Below are 14595 nucleotides of genomic sequence, written 5' to 3' on the forward strand. Positions count from 1 at the left end.
TTCTTTTTTATGTTTAAGATCCGCAAGGATTTCACCGTTAAGCCACGCTGGTCTCCTGCTATATTTACTATTCTTTCGACACATCGGGATGGTTTGTCCCTGTAACCTCAATAAGGATTCCTTGAAATACAGCCAGCTCTCCTGGACTCCTTTCCCCCTCATGTTATTCCCCCAGGGGATCCTACCCATCAGTTCCCTGAGGGAGTTGAAGTCTGCTTTCCTGAAGTCCAGGGTCCGTATTCTGCTACTTACCTTTCTTCCCTGTGTCAGGATCCTGAACTCGACCAACTCATGGTCACTGCCTCCCAGATTCCCATCCACTTTTGCTTCCCCTACTAATTCTTCCCGGTTTGTGAGCAGCAGGTCAAGAAAAGCTCCCCCCCAGTTGGCTCCTCCAGGACTTGCACCAGGAAATTGTCCCCTACATTTTCCAAAAACTTCCTGGATTGTCTATGCACCGCTGTAGTGCTCTCCCAGCAGATATCAGGATGATTAAAGTCGCCCATGAGAACCAGGGCGTGCGATCTAGTAGCTTCTGCGAGTTGCCGACACTATATCATTAACACCAGAGAATAGCCTGCCACCAACTCAATTGGTTTTTGCCTGATTTGCTACTTGAACAAAACATGAAGTGAAGAAACAGGCCACCAGGGCCGGCGTACTAGGGTAGCAAGCCGAGCAGTTGCCTGGGGCCCGATGCCACGGGGGGCTTTACGAAGCTAAGTTACATCATATCTACAAAGTCATTGGGGGTAAATGTACTGTGAGCATTACAGTAATTTAATCTCTAAAAGTGAAAACAAACACTGAAGCAGAGGTTTTCAAACTGTGGGGCCTGCCCCCACACCTCTCAGGGGGCACGGAACAGCATTCGGGGGAGGGTAAGCAGCGATGCCAGGCAGCTCGGGCTTCAGCTCCAGGTGGTAGCACTCAGGCTTCAGCAGGGTGGGGGACCACTCCTTAGTTTCTGCAGGGCCGCAGTGCGTCTAATGGTGGCCCGGCAGATCACGGGCCTTTCTAGAACAGTATCCTGATTCTGGCAGCAGTCAATGCTTGATGCTTCAGAAAAAAGAGCAAGGAAAATAACTGCATATAATGCAGCTACTAATTGGACATTACTGCTCATTACAGGGAAAATCCCTTCCTGATCACAGCACATGAGCCACTTACTTCTTGGTGTTTAAGATTAGTTTAATGATGGTCTTAGTGTAAATACAATAAACTGTGAACGATAATAGAGGCCTTCCCTTGCTTGGTTTCCTTTATTACTGCTTTTAAAAAAAAGTACAAAGTGTCCCACTCTTGCCTGGATACATTTTCAAAAGTGATTACTGATTTTGGGTGTCTCGGTTTGGACGCCCCGGATAAGTCTAATTTTCCAGGAAGTGCTGAGCACCATTCTCTGAAAATCAGGCTATCTTAATGCGTCTCAAGTTGGGCACTCCATTGAGATGCGCGTGAGTGTGTCAAGGCTCCTAAATCACTTGTCACTTTACCAAATATTATCATTGCTGTTGTCATAGTATCTATACTAAAGCACTGTACCAAGACACACAGACAGTGTTTGACCCAGAGAACTCACATTCTAGAATGAAAATTTAGCAAGCTTAGGCCAGTTTTCCTGTCTTTAAAACATAACTTACTTGTACACTATCAAAAACATATACCGTTCCATTCAAAGGTAGTGTTTTTCAGGGTTCTATATTATAAAGATGCAATTATTTTCAAAGGAAACACAATTTCTTTCAGTGTTATTCTAAAGAAAATTAGTGAACTACAGCATTTAAATGGACTATCTGAATGAAATACAGTGGCATTACGCATGCCACACAGTGCAGTCTCAGTACATACAAAGAAATCAAACGTACTCATTTTATTCAAATGTGGTAGTGAATTTTTAAGTGGTGGACACTCCCAACAGCAGCAGGAGACAATCACAGGGAAACAAACAGTGGTCAGTATTTCCATAAACAACATTGATGCACAATGACAGTTGTACTCAAGGAACCATCACAACCCTTCTTGAATGCTGATGTTCACCATAAACTGCAGGCAATAACCCTAATCCACTATACAACCACTTACACATAGCCATATTATATATCAGTCCTACCTACCTACATTCAGTGTAAGAGCAAAGTATACAGAAAAGACAATAACCAACTTCTCAGCAATTAGAAAGTTGGCCAGAGCATCAGGTCTGCCTTGTGCTTCATACAGGCTGCTGTCTCTTTCCAGAGCCAACACAAATGTTCCCTTGTGCCAAGAAATGTAAAGGGCTTGCTAGGAGTCAAATAAAATCCAGATCATTTTTTTAAATGACAGAAGAAAAAAGTGCACAGATGGGAGACGAAGTGGTATTATTTATTCCAATGTTATAACTGGTGTTCTTGAATCTGAGATCTGGTTTTAAAAAATTACATGTAAGTGAACCGCTTTGTTCTGTTTCTTTTAAATGTGTGGTAATGCTATGCATGCATCTGAGGTCCGAATTTGGCCATGGGTAACAGGAAGACACACAACTACAAGAGAGGGGAGAGAGATTAAAATATGCTATAAATATACACAGAACTCACAACAGCAGCACACATCCAGCAAGTCAGCCCCCGCCCACAGCACCTCCTCAGCTTCACTAGCCAGCAAACAGAAAGAGTGGAACGAGGGCAAAGGTGGGCAAACTTTTTGGCCTGAGGACCACATCAGGGAATAGAAATTGTATGGCAGGCCATGAATGCTCACAAAATTGAAGTTGGGGTGTGGGAGGGGGTGAGGGCTCTGGCTGGGGGTGCGGGCTCTAGGGTGGGGCTGGGAATGAGGAGTTTGGAGTGTACGAGGGTGCTCTGGGCTGGGACCGAGGGATTCAGAGGGCGGGAGGGGGATCAGGACTGGGGCAGGGGTATGGGAAGGGGGGGCAGGCTCTGGGGTGGGGCTGGGGATGAGAGGTTTGGGGTGCAGAAGGGTGCTCCATGCTGGAATCGAGGGGTTTGGAGAGCACGAGGGGGATCAGGACTGGGACAGAGGCATGGGGAGAGGCTCAGGGTATAGGCTCCAAGCGGCGCTTACCTCAAGCAGCTCCTAGAAGCAGTGGCATGTCCCTTCTCCGGCTCCTACACGTGGAGCAGCCCCTGACCCTGCTAGAGCACCAGAGCGGGGCCACGCAGCTGCTTCCAGGAGCTGCATGGTGCATCCCCCGACCCTGCGCCCTAGAGCGGGGCCATGCCACAGCTTCCGGGAGCCATGTGGTACGGCCCCCGACCCAGCACCCAGACTGGAGCGCCGGAGCAGGGCCGAGCCACATATGCAGCCCCTGACCTGGCACCCCGGCTGGAGTGGGGCAAGCCCCAGACTCCGCTCCCCACCAGGAGCTCGCAGGCCGGCTTAAAACGGCTCGCGGGCCATAGTTTGCCCACGCCTGAACCAGGGGCATCGTTTGCTATGGAGCAAGGGGGGGGTAGTTGACCCCACAGACTTTGGTTTGCCCCCTCACAAGACTGGTCATAGGTCTATATACTCCATTGTCTTCCACTTTTGGCACCGTCCCCGAACTTGTCCGCATATAGACCATTATATATGATTATATTATATCCTGCTAACTCCCCCACCACACCCATTTTTTTCTGAAGTGAAGCCCCTGTGTGCAGCCAAGGCCCCTTCTATTCCCCATCGCTCCCCACCATGGTGCTCTGGAGAGGGAGTTAGCAGGTACTATGTGTTCACATATTCCTCCACACCCATGCAAGGTCTGAGTAGCCCAAGTAGGGGTATAAAGGAGGTTCTCACTCCCCCTTGCTATGCCATGTGGTTGTTGTAATCCAGGCTACAATCTAGCCCTCTGTTTCTATTGTATTTTAGTATGTTAAGAGGTACTGTTTAAATAAAATGCTGGTGTCCCCACTCAATCCCTCTTGGGCACAAGTCCTATTGACTTTGTGAGGGCTTGATCCTGCAAGATGCTCAACACCCTCAATTTCCATTGGTTTAATGGAAATTGAGAGCACTGAGCACCTTGCACCCCACAAGTGCTCAACTCTTCTAGTATATCCTTGGTAACATCTCTGTATGCCTCCGCCCACTTTTTATCAGTATGGGGAAACTGGGATTTTTTGTTTGTTTGTTTTTTTTAAAGAAAGTACTTCCTCTAATAAGCTGCCTTTGTTTAGAGCAGTGCTTCTCAACCTATTTACCATTGTGGACCATACATGCTGCTGTGTGTGTGTTATGTAGGCTGCATCCATACAACACACACACACACACACACACACACACACACACACACTACCTGTATGGCCCTGAGGATGTCACATGGGTTGCAACTGTGTGCTGATTGGGCCGCAAGCGGCCCACAGGTTGAGAACCACTGGTTTAGTGGAATCATTATTTTTGGCTGACTTGTCACTTACTAAAATACTATGGCTGCCACCTCACTGACAATGGAAATAGAAGGAAGGGGTCTGGATAACAAGGAGGAAGTTTCTCTGATCTGTTTTAGCAGTGCAACAAGCCAGAGAAGTGGAAAGAAAGGAAGCTGTTTTGAGCTAACTATGTTGACCCACACACACTGTTGAAATGTGACATGGGGAAACCTAGTTGCCCCAAAGGACCCAAGATGATAAATTTTGGAGTAACTGTCTGAAATATAATTATCCATCAGGCTTGATTCAGCTCTTGAAGTAGAAGGACATCACCATCATGATGTTTCATTCAAATTAAGATGCTTTAGCACCATGCTGCCATTCCTGATGAATTCTTACATGAAGATATCACCTTGTGTAGCATGGTAAAGGGATAATGGCCACATAAAAACAGCAAACTCTACCCTACCTCTCTTCCTAATAACGCTTGAGCTGATTCTAACTGGAATCAAGTCAAACTCACTTCTCACAATCCATGAAGCTAGTTAAGTGTTTCATTACTTGCACCTTGCACTATTAAAAACAGAGCAGCCTTTTTTCCTGTCTTCACTCAGTTTCACATTCTGCTCCTCATCGAACAAGCACAAGTACTGTCACATCTGTGTTCACTGCACTGAAAAGATGTTTTTAAAATCTAGACATTAAAAAAAACTATAAATGGACATTTTTAATTTAAAAACCATTTTTATTTTTATAATTATTATAATTTATTTTATTTTTATTTTATACTACTACTAAACCTAGCTGACATGATGGCCAAACTTTGAAGAGGTCATGCGCTAAACTGCAGTGTTTTTTTACTACATGCTTAATATGCCCGTGCAAATGCGCGCACACACACACACACACACAAACCTTTATTTGTAAGCACAAACACTTGTACGCAATCACAACTTATTTTGCCAACAGGCAAAAATTAAATGCATAATTTAGTATATGCATTTATGAATATTTGGCCTCTATCCCTCTCAGCTAAGTTTCACCAGATCAGGTACACAATTAGCACTGCAAATCATCTTTATTTTGAACCCACACCCCTGCAACCTCCATTAAGATTACTCTTCCCAAGGCAGGAACAATGTCTGAGATGTGCAATAGTTGGGTTAGGAAGCTCCAGAAGGTTTGAGAGCTAAGAGCATTCTGTACATCAGTGCTCTGCAGCCCCATTCCAACATGATGTTCTTGTTTCCCCTCTGCCTACACAGAAGAATGCGCCGCACCTTACACATAAACTCAGAACTTTATGCATGTGAATAGTCAGGATTGGGGCCTAAATGTGTACATGTAAGCCATAATAATTCCTTTAAAAGAAACATTTAAGCTATGAACATAAATCAGACCATCTTGTTTGATCAAGTATGAGGCTTTTTGCATCCGAAGGGCGGCAGAACTGCAAGTCTTAAAAATGCATAAGGCAACAATTCTTGCATAAGGAACAGTTACATACCTCCACTATCATAAGAAACCTACAATGAATTAAATGCTTTCCTAGAGAATTATACTATTTCACTTACAGCAGTGGCTCTCAGCCTTTCAGACTACTAAACCCCTTTCAGGAGTCTGATTGGTCATGTGTACCCCAAGTTTCACCCAACTTAAAGACTAGTTGCTTACAAAATCAGACATAAAAACACAAAAGTGTCGCAGCACACTATTACTGAAACATTGCTTATTTGCTCATTTACCATATAATTATAAAATAAATCAATTGGAAAATAAATATTGTACTTACATTTCAGTGTATATTATATAGAGCAGTATAAATAAGGCATTGTCTGCATGAAATTTTAGTTTGTACTGACTTCGCTAGTGCTTTTTATGTAGCCTGTTGTAAAACTAGGCAACTAGCTAGATGAGCTGATGTACATACCCCATGGAAGACCTCTGTACCTCTGGTTGAGAACCACAGGCTTACAGTACTTCTTAGCCCCATGCACGCTCTGTTCTCAGGACCAAATTCATTAGAAAGGAAGATCACAGATTTCAAGGTAGCAAAATTATAATTATGTAGTATTAATACAGCCCAAATTTTCTAAAGTGATCACTGATATTGATGTCAATTTAATTAGTTGTGCATGGCTCTTTAAAGATTTATACAAGGATAACACCTGTGCCCTAGAGAGTTTACTGTATAAATAAAAGTCAGGAAGCAGTGGTGCTTAGCAACATTCCTGCTGTTTGCAATCACTCTCTTAGGCCCCATTCCAGAAAAGCACTTAGGCACATTAGCATGCGAGTAGTCCTGTTGACTTCAGTAGGACTACTTGTTCTTAAAGTTAAGCATGGGCTTAAGTGCTTTGTTAGACTAGGGTCTAAATTAGTTCTTTACTCCTCAAACATACGTTATTTCAACTATCTATAATTATTTTCCACAATTTTCCACAGGTTAAGCAGAGAAGAGGGACTTACCATAATAGGAAGAAATTAAGGTTTTCATTGGGGAGCTGACGCTTACTCTGCAGTGCTCAAATGTATCTTACATGACTATAACCAATATCACCATATTCAGTTTTTCATTTACCTCATTTGGGATCCTAGGAATCATTATGTCCTGGCAAGGTCTGTTTTTCTAAGGATGGAAACAGCTCTTTGAAACTGATTCCCACCTTCCTCAAGCTCAGATACCTACAGAATAAGAGTTAGCGTTGTCTCCTCTCACCATCTCCTTGTACTTAATAAAAACCAACTTCCCAGTACCTGGGATCAGAGGAAAACAAAGCACCACACTGAATCCAATAAGACAGAATCTCTGAATTCCAAAGCCTGCAACCTATCAGCCCCAAAATTAAACATTCAGTGCAATGAAGCTTTCACATTTCCTTCTGGAAGGTATGACGGTGCATGTTATTAACAGCCCATAGCAAACTAAAGAATGTCACCAGCACTTTCCTCCAGACACCATTCCCTTCTCAATCACATGGCTTCTGAATTTAGTTTACACTTTTATGAAATATGTAAAAGTGCATTGAGCAAACAAATCTCAGTCAAATTCTGTGTGCATACCTATGTAAGAGCTCGTGCTCTCCCAAGGGAAATTTTTTTTAGACGTATACAAGGTTATCTCCTCACCTGCAGTGAAATCTCATTCCAGTGAAACTCACAAGGGAAGTAAAGAGCCTGTTAAGGTTTATAACTTGGCTTCTTTCTGGCATATGTATTTTCATTATTTCTTCCAGAAAGAGATTGATATGAAAAGAATTGAATAAATAAAATATGTAGAAACAGCAGAAAGTAAAAATGAAACCACTAAAGAAAAATGTCTATTAGAATATCTTTTCTAATGCATTCTGTATAGCCACTGGCTACATTGGTACTGCTTATCTTCATTCTTGACTCCTATAACTCTTTACAGAACATTTCAGGCATTGGGGGGGAGGGAGGGGAATCCAGAAAGCCTAGTGATGTGTATTCAGCAGCCAATAAGCCAATACTGGGAGACAGTGTTTATTTAACATCAATGAAGATCAAGAATGCCACACTGAGATGAGTCACCTTGTTTGCATGCTGTCTTCAGCTGTCACTGCTGGCAATAGCTGCAGGATGAAAGATCTAATATTAAAAAGTACATTCCAATCAAGAGTGTCTCTGGAAACAAGACATGGAAAAGTAAAGGTCAGATCTGTAGAAGAGGGGGTTGGAGTTACTGTGAGGCAAAGCCCTTTGAGCTGAAGAACAAAACAAAATGACAACTGGTGGATTAGACAGTTCACCTGTTACCGGGGTCAAAAGAATTAAGTGATGTGTATTTTGTATTGTCCATTATCCACGCTATTGAATCTGAATAAAATGCTGATCACTTTGATTAAAATCTTGCAGAGGAAATTTTACACTATAAGTTTAAGATGTTACCAGAGGTACTGAGATACCACAGTGACAAATGTGTTATAAACTAGAGAAATGCTACAAGCAGTACCACCATACTCCATGAGGTGTGATTTCAGTTGGAGTCCACTGAATTTTTCTAGTGTCCAGAGTCCATCACTGACAGATAATGGGTCCAATCTCACATATAGTACTGTGTTCACTTTAATGTCATATGATTTCTTGACAGCTTGTTAATGCTGGGTTTTATGGTTAGTTTGTTTTTTCTTTTAAGCGCTTTGAATTTTGACATTTTTTGAAACAGACTCAGGACCCAATTATTAAAGGGAAAAGAGGACAATGGGTTTTGTCCCCAGTGAACATGAGCAGGCAAGGACAAAAGTCAGTTTACAGACAGCTCACCACGTACTCAGTGTCATTGTATTTTCATAGGTTTCAGAGTAACAGCCGTGTTAGTCTGTATTCGTAAAAAGAAAAGGAGTACTTGTGGCACCTTAGAGACTAACCAGTTTATTTGAGCATGAGCTTTCGTGAGCTACAGCTCACTTCATCGGATGCATAGCATATCGTGGAAACTGCAGAAGACATTATATACACATAGAGACCATGAAACAAAACTTCCTCCCACCCCACTCCCCCGCTGGCAACAGCTTATCTAAAGTGATCATCAAGTAGAGCCATTTCCAGCACAAATCCACACACATACAAACTCACTCTCCTGCTGGCAACAGCCCATCCCCCTTTGAAACCCCTCTTTATAATGCGCATGATAATCAAGGTGGGTCACCTCCAGCACTAATCCAGGTTTTCTCACCCCCCCCCACACCCTCCCCTCCAAAAACCACACACACAAACTCATTCTCCTGCTGGCAACAGCTCATCTTACAATGTGCACAGCAATAATCCAAGTTTAACCAGAACGTCTTGGGGGGGGGGGGTTGCAGGAAAAAAACAAGGGGAGACAGGCTACCTTGCATAATGACTTAGCCACTCCCAGTCTCTATTCAAGCCCAAATTAATAGTATCCAATTTGCAAATGAATTCCAATTCAGCAGTTTCTCGCTGGAGTCTGGATTTGAAGTTTTTTTGCTTTAAGATAGCGACCCTCATGTCTGTGATTGTGTGACCAGAGAGATTGAAGTGTTCTCCGACTGGTTTATGAATGTTATAATTCTTGACATCTGATTTGTGTCCATTTATTCTTTTACGTAGAGACTGTCCAGTTTGACCAATGTACATGGCAGAGGGGCATTGCTGGCACATGATGGCATATATCACATTGGTGGATGTGCAGGTGAACGAGCCTCTGATAGTGTGGCTGATGTTGTTAGGCCCTGTGATGGTGTCCCCTGAATAGATATGTGGGCACAGTTGGCAACGGGCTTTGTTGCAAGGATAGGTTCCTGGGCTAGTGGTTCTGTTGTGTGGTATGTGGTTGTTGGTGAGTATTCGCTTCAGGTTGGGGGGCTGTCTGTAGGCAAGGACTGGCCTTTCTCCCAAGATTTGTGAGAGTGTTGGGTCATCCTTCAGGATAGGTTGTAGATCCTTAATAATGCGTTGGAGGGGTTTTAGTTGGGGGCTGAAGGTGACGGCTAGTGGCGTTCTGTTATTTTCTTTGTTAGGCCTGTCCTGTAGTAGGTGACTTCTGGGAACTCTTCTGGCTCTATCAATCTGTTTCTTCACTTCCGCAGGTGGGTATTGTAGTTGTAAGAATGCTTGATAGAGATCTTGTAGGTGTTTGTCTCTGTCTGAGGGGTTGGAGCAAATGCGGTTGTATCGCAGAGCTTGGCTGTAGACGATGGATCGTGTGGTGTGGTCATCTTCATCATCTGGACCCATGGAAAAGAAGCCCTTGAGGAATTCCACCATGATTTCAACAATTTCCATCCCACCATCAACCTCAGCCTGGTCCAGTCCACACAAGAGATCCACTTCCTGGACACTACAGTGCTAATAAACGATGGTCACATCAACACCACCCTATACCGGAAACCTACTGACCGCTATTCCTACCTACATGCCTCCAGCTTTCACCCTGACCACACCACACGATCCATCGTCTACAGCCAAGCTCTGTGATACAACCGCATTTGCTCCAACCCCTCAGACAGAGACAAACACCTACAAGATCTCTATCAAGCATTCTTACAACTACAATACCCACCTGCGGAAGTGAAGAAACAGATTGATAGAGCCAGAAGAGTTCCCAGAAGTCACCTACTACAAGACAGGCCTAACAAAGAAAATAACAGAACGCCACTAGCTGTCACCTTCAGCCCCCAACTAAAACCCCTCCAACGCATTATTAAGGATCTACAACCTATCCTGAAGGATGACCCAACACTCTCACAAATCTTGGGAGAAAGGCCAGTCCTTGCCTACAGACAGCCCCCCAACCTGAAGCGAATACTCACCAACAACCACATACCACACAACAGAACCACTAGCCCAGGAACCTATCCTTGCAACAAAGCCCGTTGCCAACTGTGCCCACATATCTATTCAGGGGACACCATCACAGGGCCTAACAACATCAGCCACACTATCAGAGGCTCGTTCACCTGCACATCCACCAATGTGATATATGCCATCATGTGCCAGCAATGCCCCTCTGCCATGTACATTGGTCAAACTGGACAGTCTCTACGTAAAAGAATAAATGGACACAAATCAGATGTCAAGAATTATAACATTCATAAACCAGTCGGAGAACACTTCAATCTCTCTGGTCACGCAATCACAGACATGAGGGTCGCTATCTTAAAGCAAAAAAACTTCAAATCCAGACTCCAGCGAGAAACTGCTGAATTGGAATTCATTTGCAAATTGGATACTATTAATTTGGGCTTGAATAGAGACTGGGAGTGGCTAAGTCATTATGCAAGGTAGCCTGTCTCCCCTTGTTTTTTTCCTGCAAAACTCCCCCCAAGACGTTCTGGTTAAACTTGGATTATTGCTGTGCACATTGTAAGATGAGCTGTTGCCAGCAGGAGAATGAGTTTGTGTGTGTGGTTTTTGGAGGGGGGGGTGTGGGGGGGGGGGTGAGAAAACCTGGATTAGTGCTGGAGGTGACCCACCTTGATTATCATGCGCATTATAAAGAGGGGTTTCAAAGGGGGATGGGCTGTTGCCAGCAGGAGAGTGAGTTTGTATGTGTGTGGATTTGTGCTGGAAATGGCTCTACTTGATGATCACTTTAGATAAGCTGTTGCCAGCGGGGGAGTGGGGTGGGAGGAAGTTTTGTTTCATGGTCTCTATGTGTATATAATGTCTTCTGCAGTTTCCACGATATGCTATGCATCCGATGAAGTGAGCTGTAGCTCACGAAAGCTCATGCTCAAATAAACTGGTTAGTCTCTAAGGTGCCACAAGTACTCCTTGTATTTTCATATTATTTCATGACTGTTCACGTATGGCAGTCTTTGGAAATAAAAGGATTCTCTCTGTTGCCAATCTTGGATTCCATTATAAAATGTAAGGAATTCAAGATGGTAACACATCTTACATTTAGTAACTCTGACAACATGGATGGATAAAATACTGTTATCTTTTTTCTAATTATTTTTGCTGCTGTGCTGAGAGTTGAAGAAACAAAGACCGTTCTCTGACAATTATACTGGAGACTGAATCTCTCCCTCTTTACATTGAAGGTTGTGGAGGAAATGGAATTTAACACCAATTCTGGGTTTCTTAATCTACTCAAATCCCCCAAAACGGTGGGGAAATTAAGTCCTGATGTACGCTGGCGCGACTCCATTAGATTGAGGGTATTTACACCTATGTACACTGAATTTGGCCCTAAAAGTGTTCCCTTAATCACAGAGGAGTAGCTGCCTGTTATTGCTGGGTTTCACTAATCCCCAAGTCCCTGCTTTGTGCTATATCTTCTATCTAGACAGGCATATGGTCCTCACCAGAGAAGTATCTGAACCCCTCACAAACCTTAATAAATGTATCCTCACAACACCTTTGTGAGGAAGGGAAGTGCTACTATCCCCATTTTACAGTTAGGGAATGGAGAAATAGAGATAAAGTCACAGAAAAGTCTGTGACAGAGCAGGGAATTGAACCCACAATCCTTGGGTCCCAGTTCAGTGACTTAACAGAAAGCCATCTTCCTCCCCATCCACGTTTCATGCCAAAGCTGAAAGAGTGAGAGAGTGTTTTTTCCCCCTGGGGCATGCCTTCGATTGGAATACCCCCAAATCTTCCTGTGCATTTGTGAAAGAATACACCCCTGTATTCACACCCCACCCAATATTGTAATAGTCTTTGTACAAAATATGCCTTATAAGGTTGTAACGATGCTGGTTCTGGTAGGACCCAACTGAGAGTGACAATTCAGGACAAACTGCTTAAAGCAGGGCAGTTACAGCCCAAGGCTGGGGTTCCTTTGCATATCAAGGCAAACCAAACCAGCCAGCCAGCGAGGACTTAGGTTTCACTCCACTGGCTAACCACAAGTCACACAAGCAATTCCCTTAGATACCCCAGTTTCCTAGTAGCACCACCCATGCCACTCGTTATGTGGAAAAAAGGTTATGAAAACTAATACCCCAACACAAGAAAAAAGGTTCTCTCAATCCCAAAGGGCCACGCCTCAGACCCAGATCAATAAACAAGTTAAATCTTAACCACAAATCACGCTGTTGCCAATCCTTTAGAATCTAAAATCTAAAGGTTTATTTATAAAAGGAAAAAGATATAAATGAGAGCTAGAATTGGTTAATTGGAATCTATTACATACAGTAATGGCAAAGTTCTTGGTTTAGCCTTGTGGCAACAATGGAATAAGCTGCAAGTTCAAATCAAGTCTCTGGAGTACATCCACAGCTGGGATGCATCATCAGTCCTTTGTTTAGAGATTCCGTTTGTAGCGAAATCCCTCCAGAAGTATGAAGCTGGACTGAGGACAAGATGGAGATGAGGCATCAGCCTTTTACAGTCTTTTCCACGTGTAAGAACACCTCTTTGTTCTTACTGTGGAAAATTACAGCAAAATGGAGTTTGGAGTCACATGGGCAGGTCCCTGCATACTTTGCTCAGTTACGAGGTGTATCTGCCTTCTCTCAATGGGTCAAGTGTATAGCTGATGGTCCTTAATGGACCATCAAACAGGCTAGGCAGAGCTGACACCAACTTGTCTGGGGTGTCACCCAGAAGCATACCATACATTTCAAATACAGACAGTATAGAGTCAATATTCATAACTTCAACTACAAAAATGATACACACATATAGACAGCATAATCATAACCAGCAAACCATAACCTCTCTATAGACCCCTTACATGACAACCTTTATACAATATTCACTGCAAATATATAACAGTGGTCGCAACAGTGATCTATACAGTTAGAGATGATGTCAATAACGTCACAAAGGTATCATTTGAAAAACTAGTAATTTGCTGGTCCGTATTATCAAGATAAAATGCAGGGCAATGCTGTATGTGAAGTTATAAGATTCCCCTGAATGATGTTAACACCACATGTTCCAAACCCCACTGACCTGCCCAGGCAGAAGTCAGATCCGTCCTAAACAAAAGAAGGAATATTTGCTTGCCTTAATTTGCATTTAAGATGTAAACAGAGTCATCAAGCAGGGAGGGAAAACAAGGGAAGTTCAAAACAGGTTATAATAATTAAAAAAACAGCAGAGAATATCCTTCTACATCAACTCTTTGTCTCCTGGGTCTCAGCTGAAAATGTTTTTCAAAAGTGGGACTGAAACTATAAAAAAGGAGGGACAAACACCCCAAGGCAACCCTCCCTCTCAATCTCCCTGCCCATCACATTCACTGCACCTGAACAGACAAAGGAAGCAGTCCTTGGCCTCTGTGGGGAGCAGTCCTCACCTAAATAGTTTGGTCAGTAAAACTGCTGAGAGCATGTGGTGAGAAAACTTTGCATTGAATCTAATATAGTTTGTTAAATTAGGCACCAGTAAGCGTTTTAGCTTTAATTTTCTTGCAATTATTTCTGACTTTTATCCCTCATTACTTGTACTCACTTAAAATCTCTCTTTGTAGTTAATAAACTTGTGTTATCTAATCCAGTATGTTCAAGTTGAAGAGGCTGGGTAACTCCATTTGGGATAACAAGTTGTGTGCACATTAGTCCCTTAAAGCAGGGGTTCTCAACCTTCACTGCACCACAACCCCCTTCTGCCAACAAAAATTACTATATGACCTCAAGAGTGGGGATGGAAGCCTGAGCCCACCCGAGACCTGCCGCCTCGGGTGGAGGGACCAAAGCCAAATCCCAAGTCCCACCACCCCTTGGGGGGCCAAAGCCCAAGGGCTTCAGCCCCAGGCAGGTGGCCTGTAACCTGAGCCCTGCCACTCAGGGCCGAAGACCTC

The 14595-nt window shown here is 43.5% G+C and overlaps 1 protein-coding gene and 1 long non-coding RNA gene across 4 annotated transcripts in view; one reads left to right on the forward strand and one right to left on the reverse strand.

Moving 5' to 3' along the window:
- The window catches only part of GALNT18 (polypeptide N-acetylgalactosaminyltransferase 18), a 369675-nt gene that overhangs the window by 286194 nt on the left and 68886 nt on the right, over window positions 1-14595 (reverse strand). The gene's annotated exons all lie outside the window — the stretch shown is intronic.
- Window positions 1213-13179, forward strand: LOC122466257. Its single transcript, XR_006291633.1, has 3 exons — window positions 1213-1224; window positions 12275-12278; window positions 13030-13179. It is a non-coding gene; the product is annotated as an uncharacterized LOC122466257 (long non-coding RNA).

This window comes from Chelonia mydas, chromosome 6 (assembly GCF_015237465.2).
Source record: "Chelonia mydas isolate rCheMyd1 chromosome 6, rCheMyd1.pri.v2, whole genome shotgun sequence".
Taxonomy (NCBI): Eukaryota; Metazoa; Chordata; order Testudines; family Cheloniidae; genus Chelonia; species Chelonia mydas.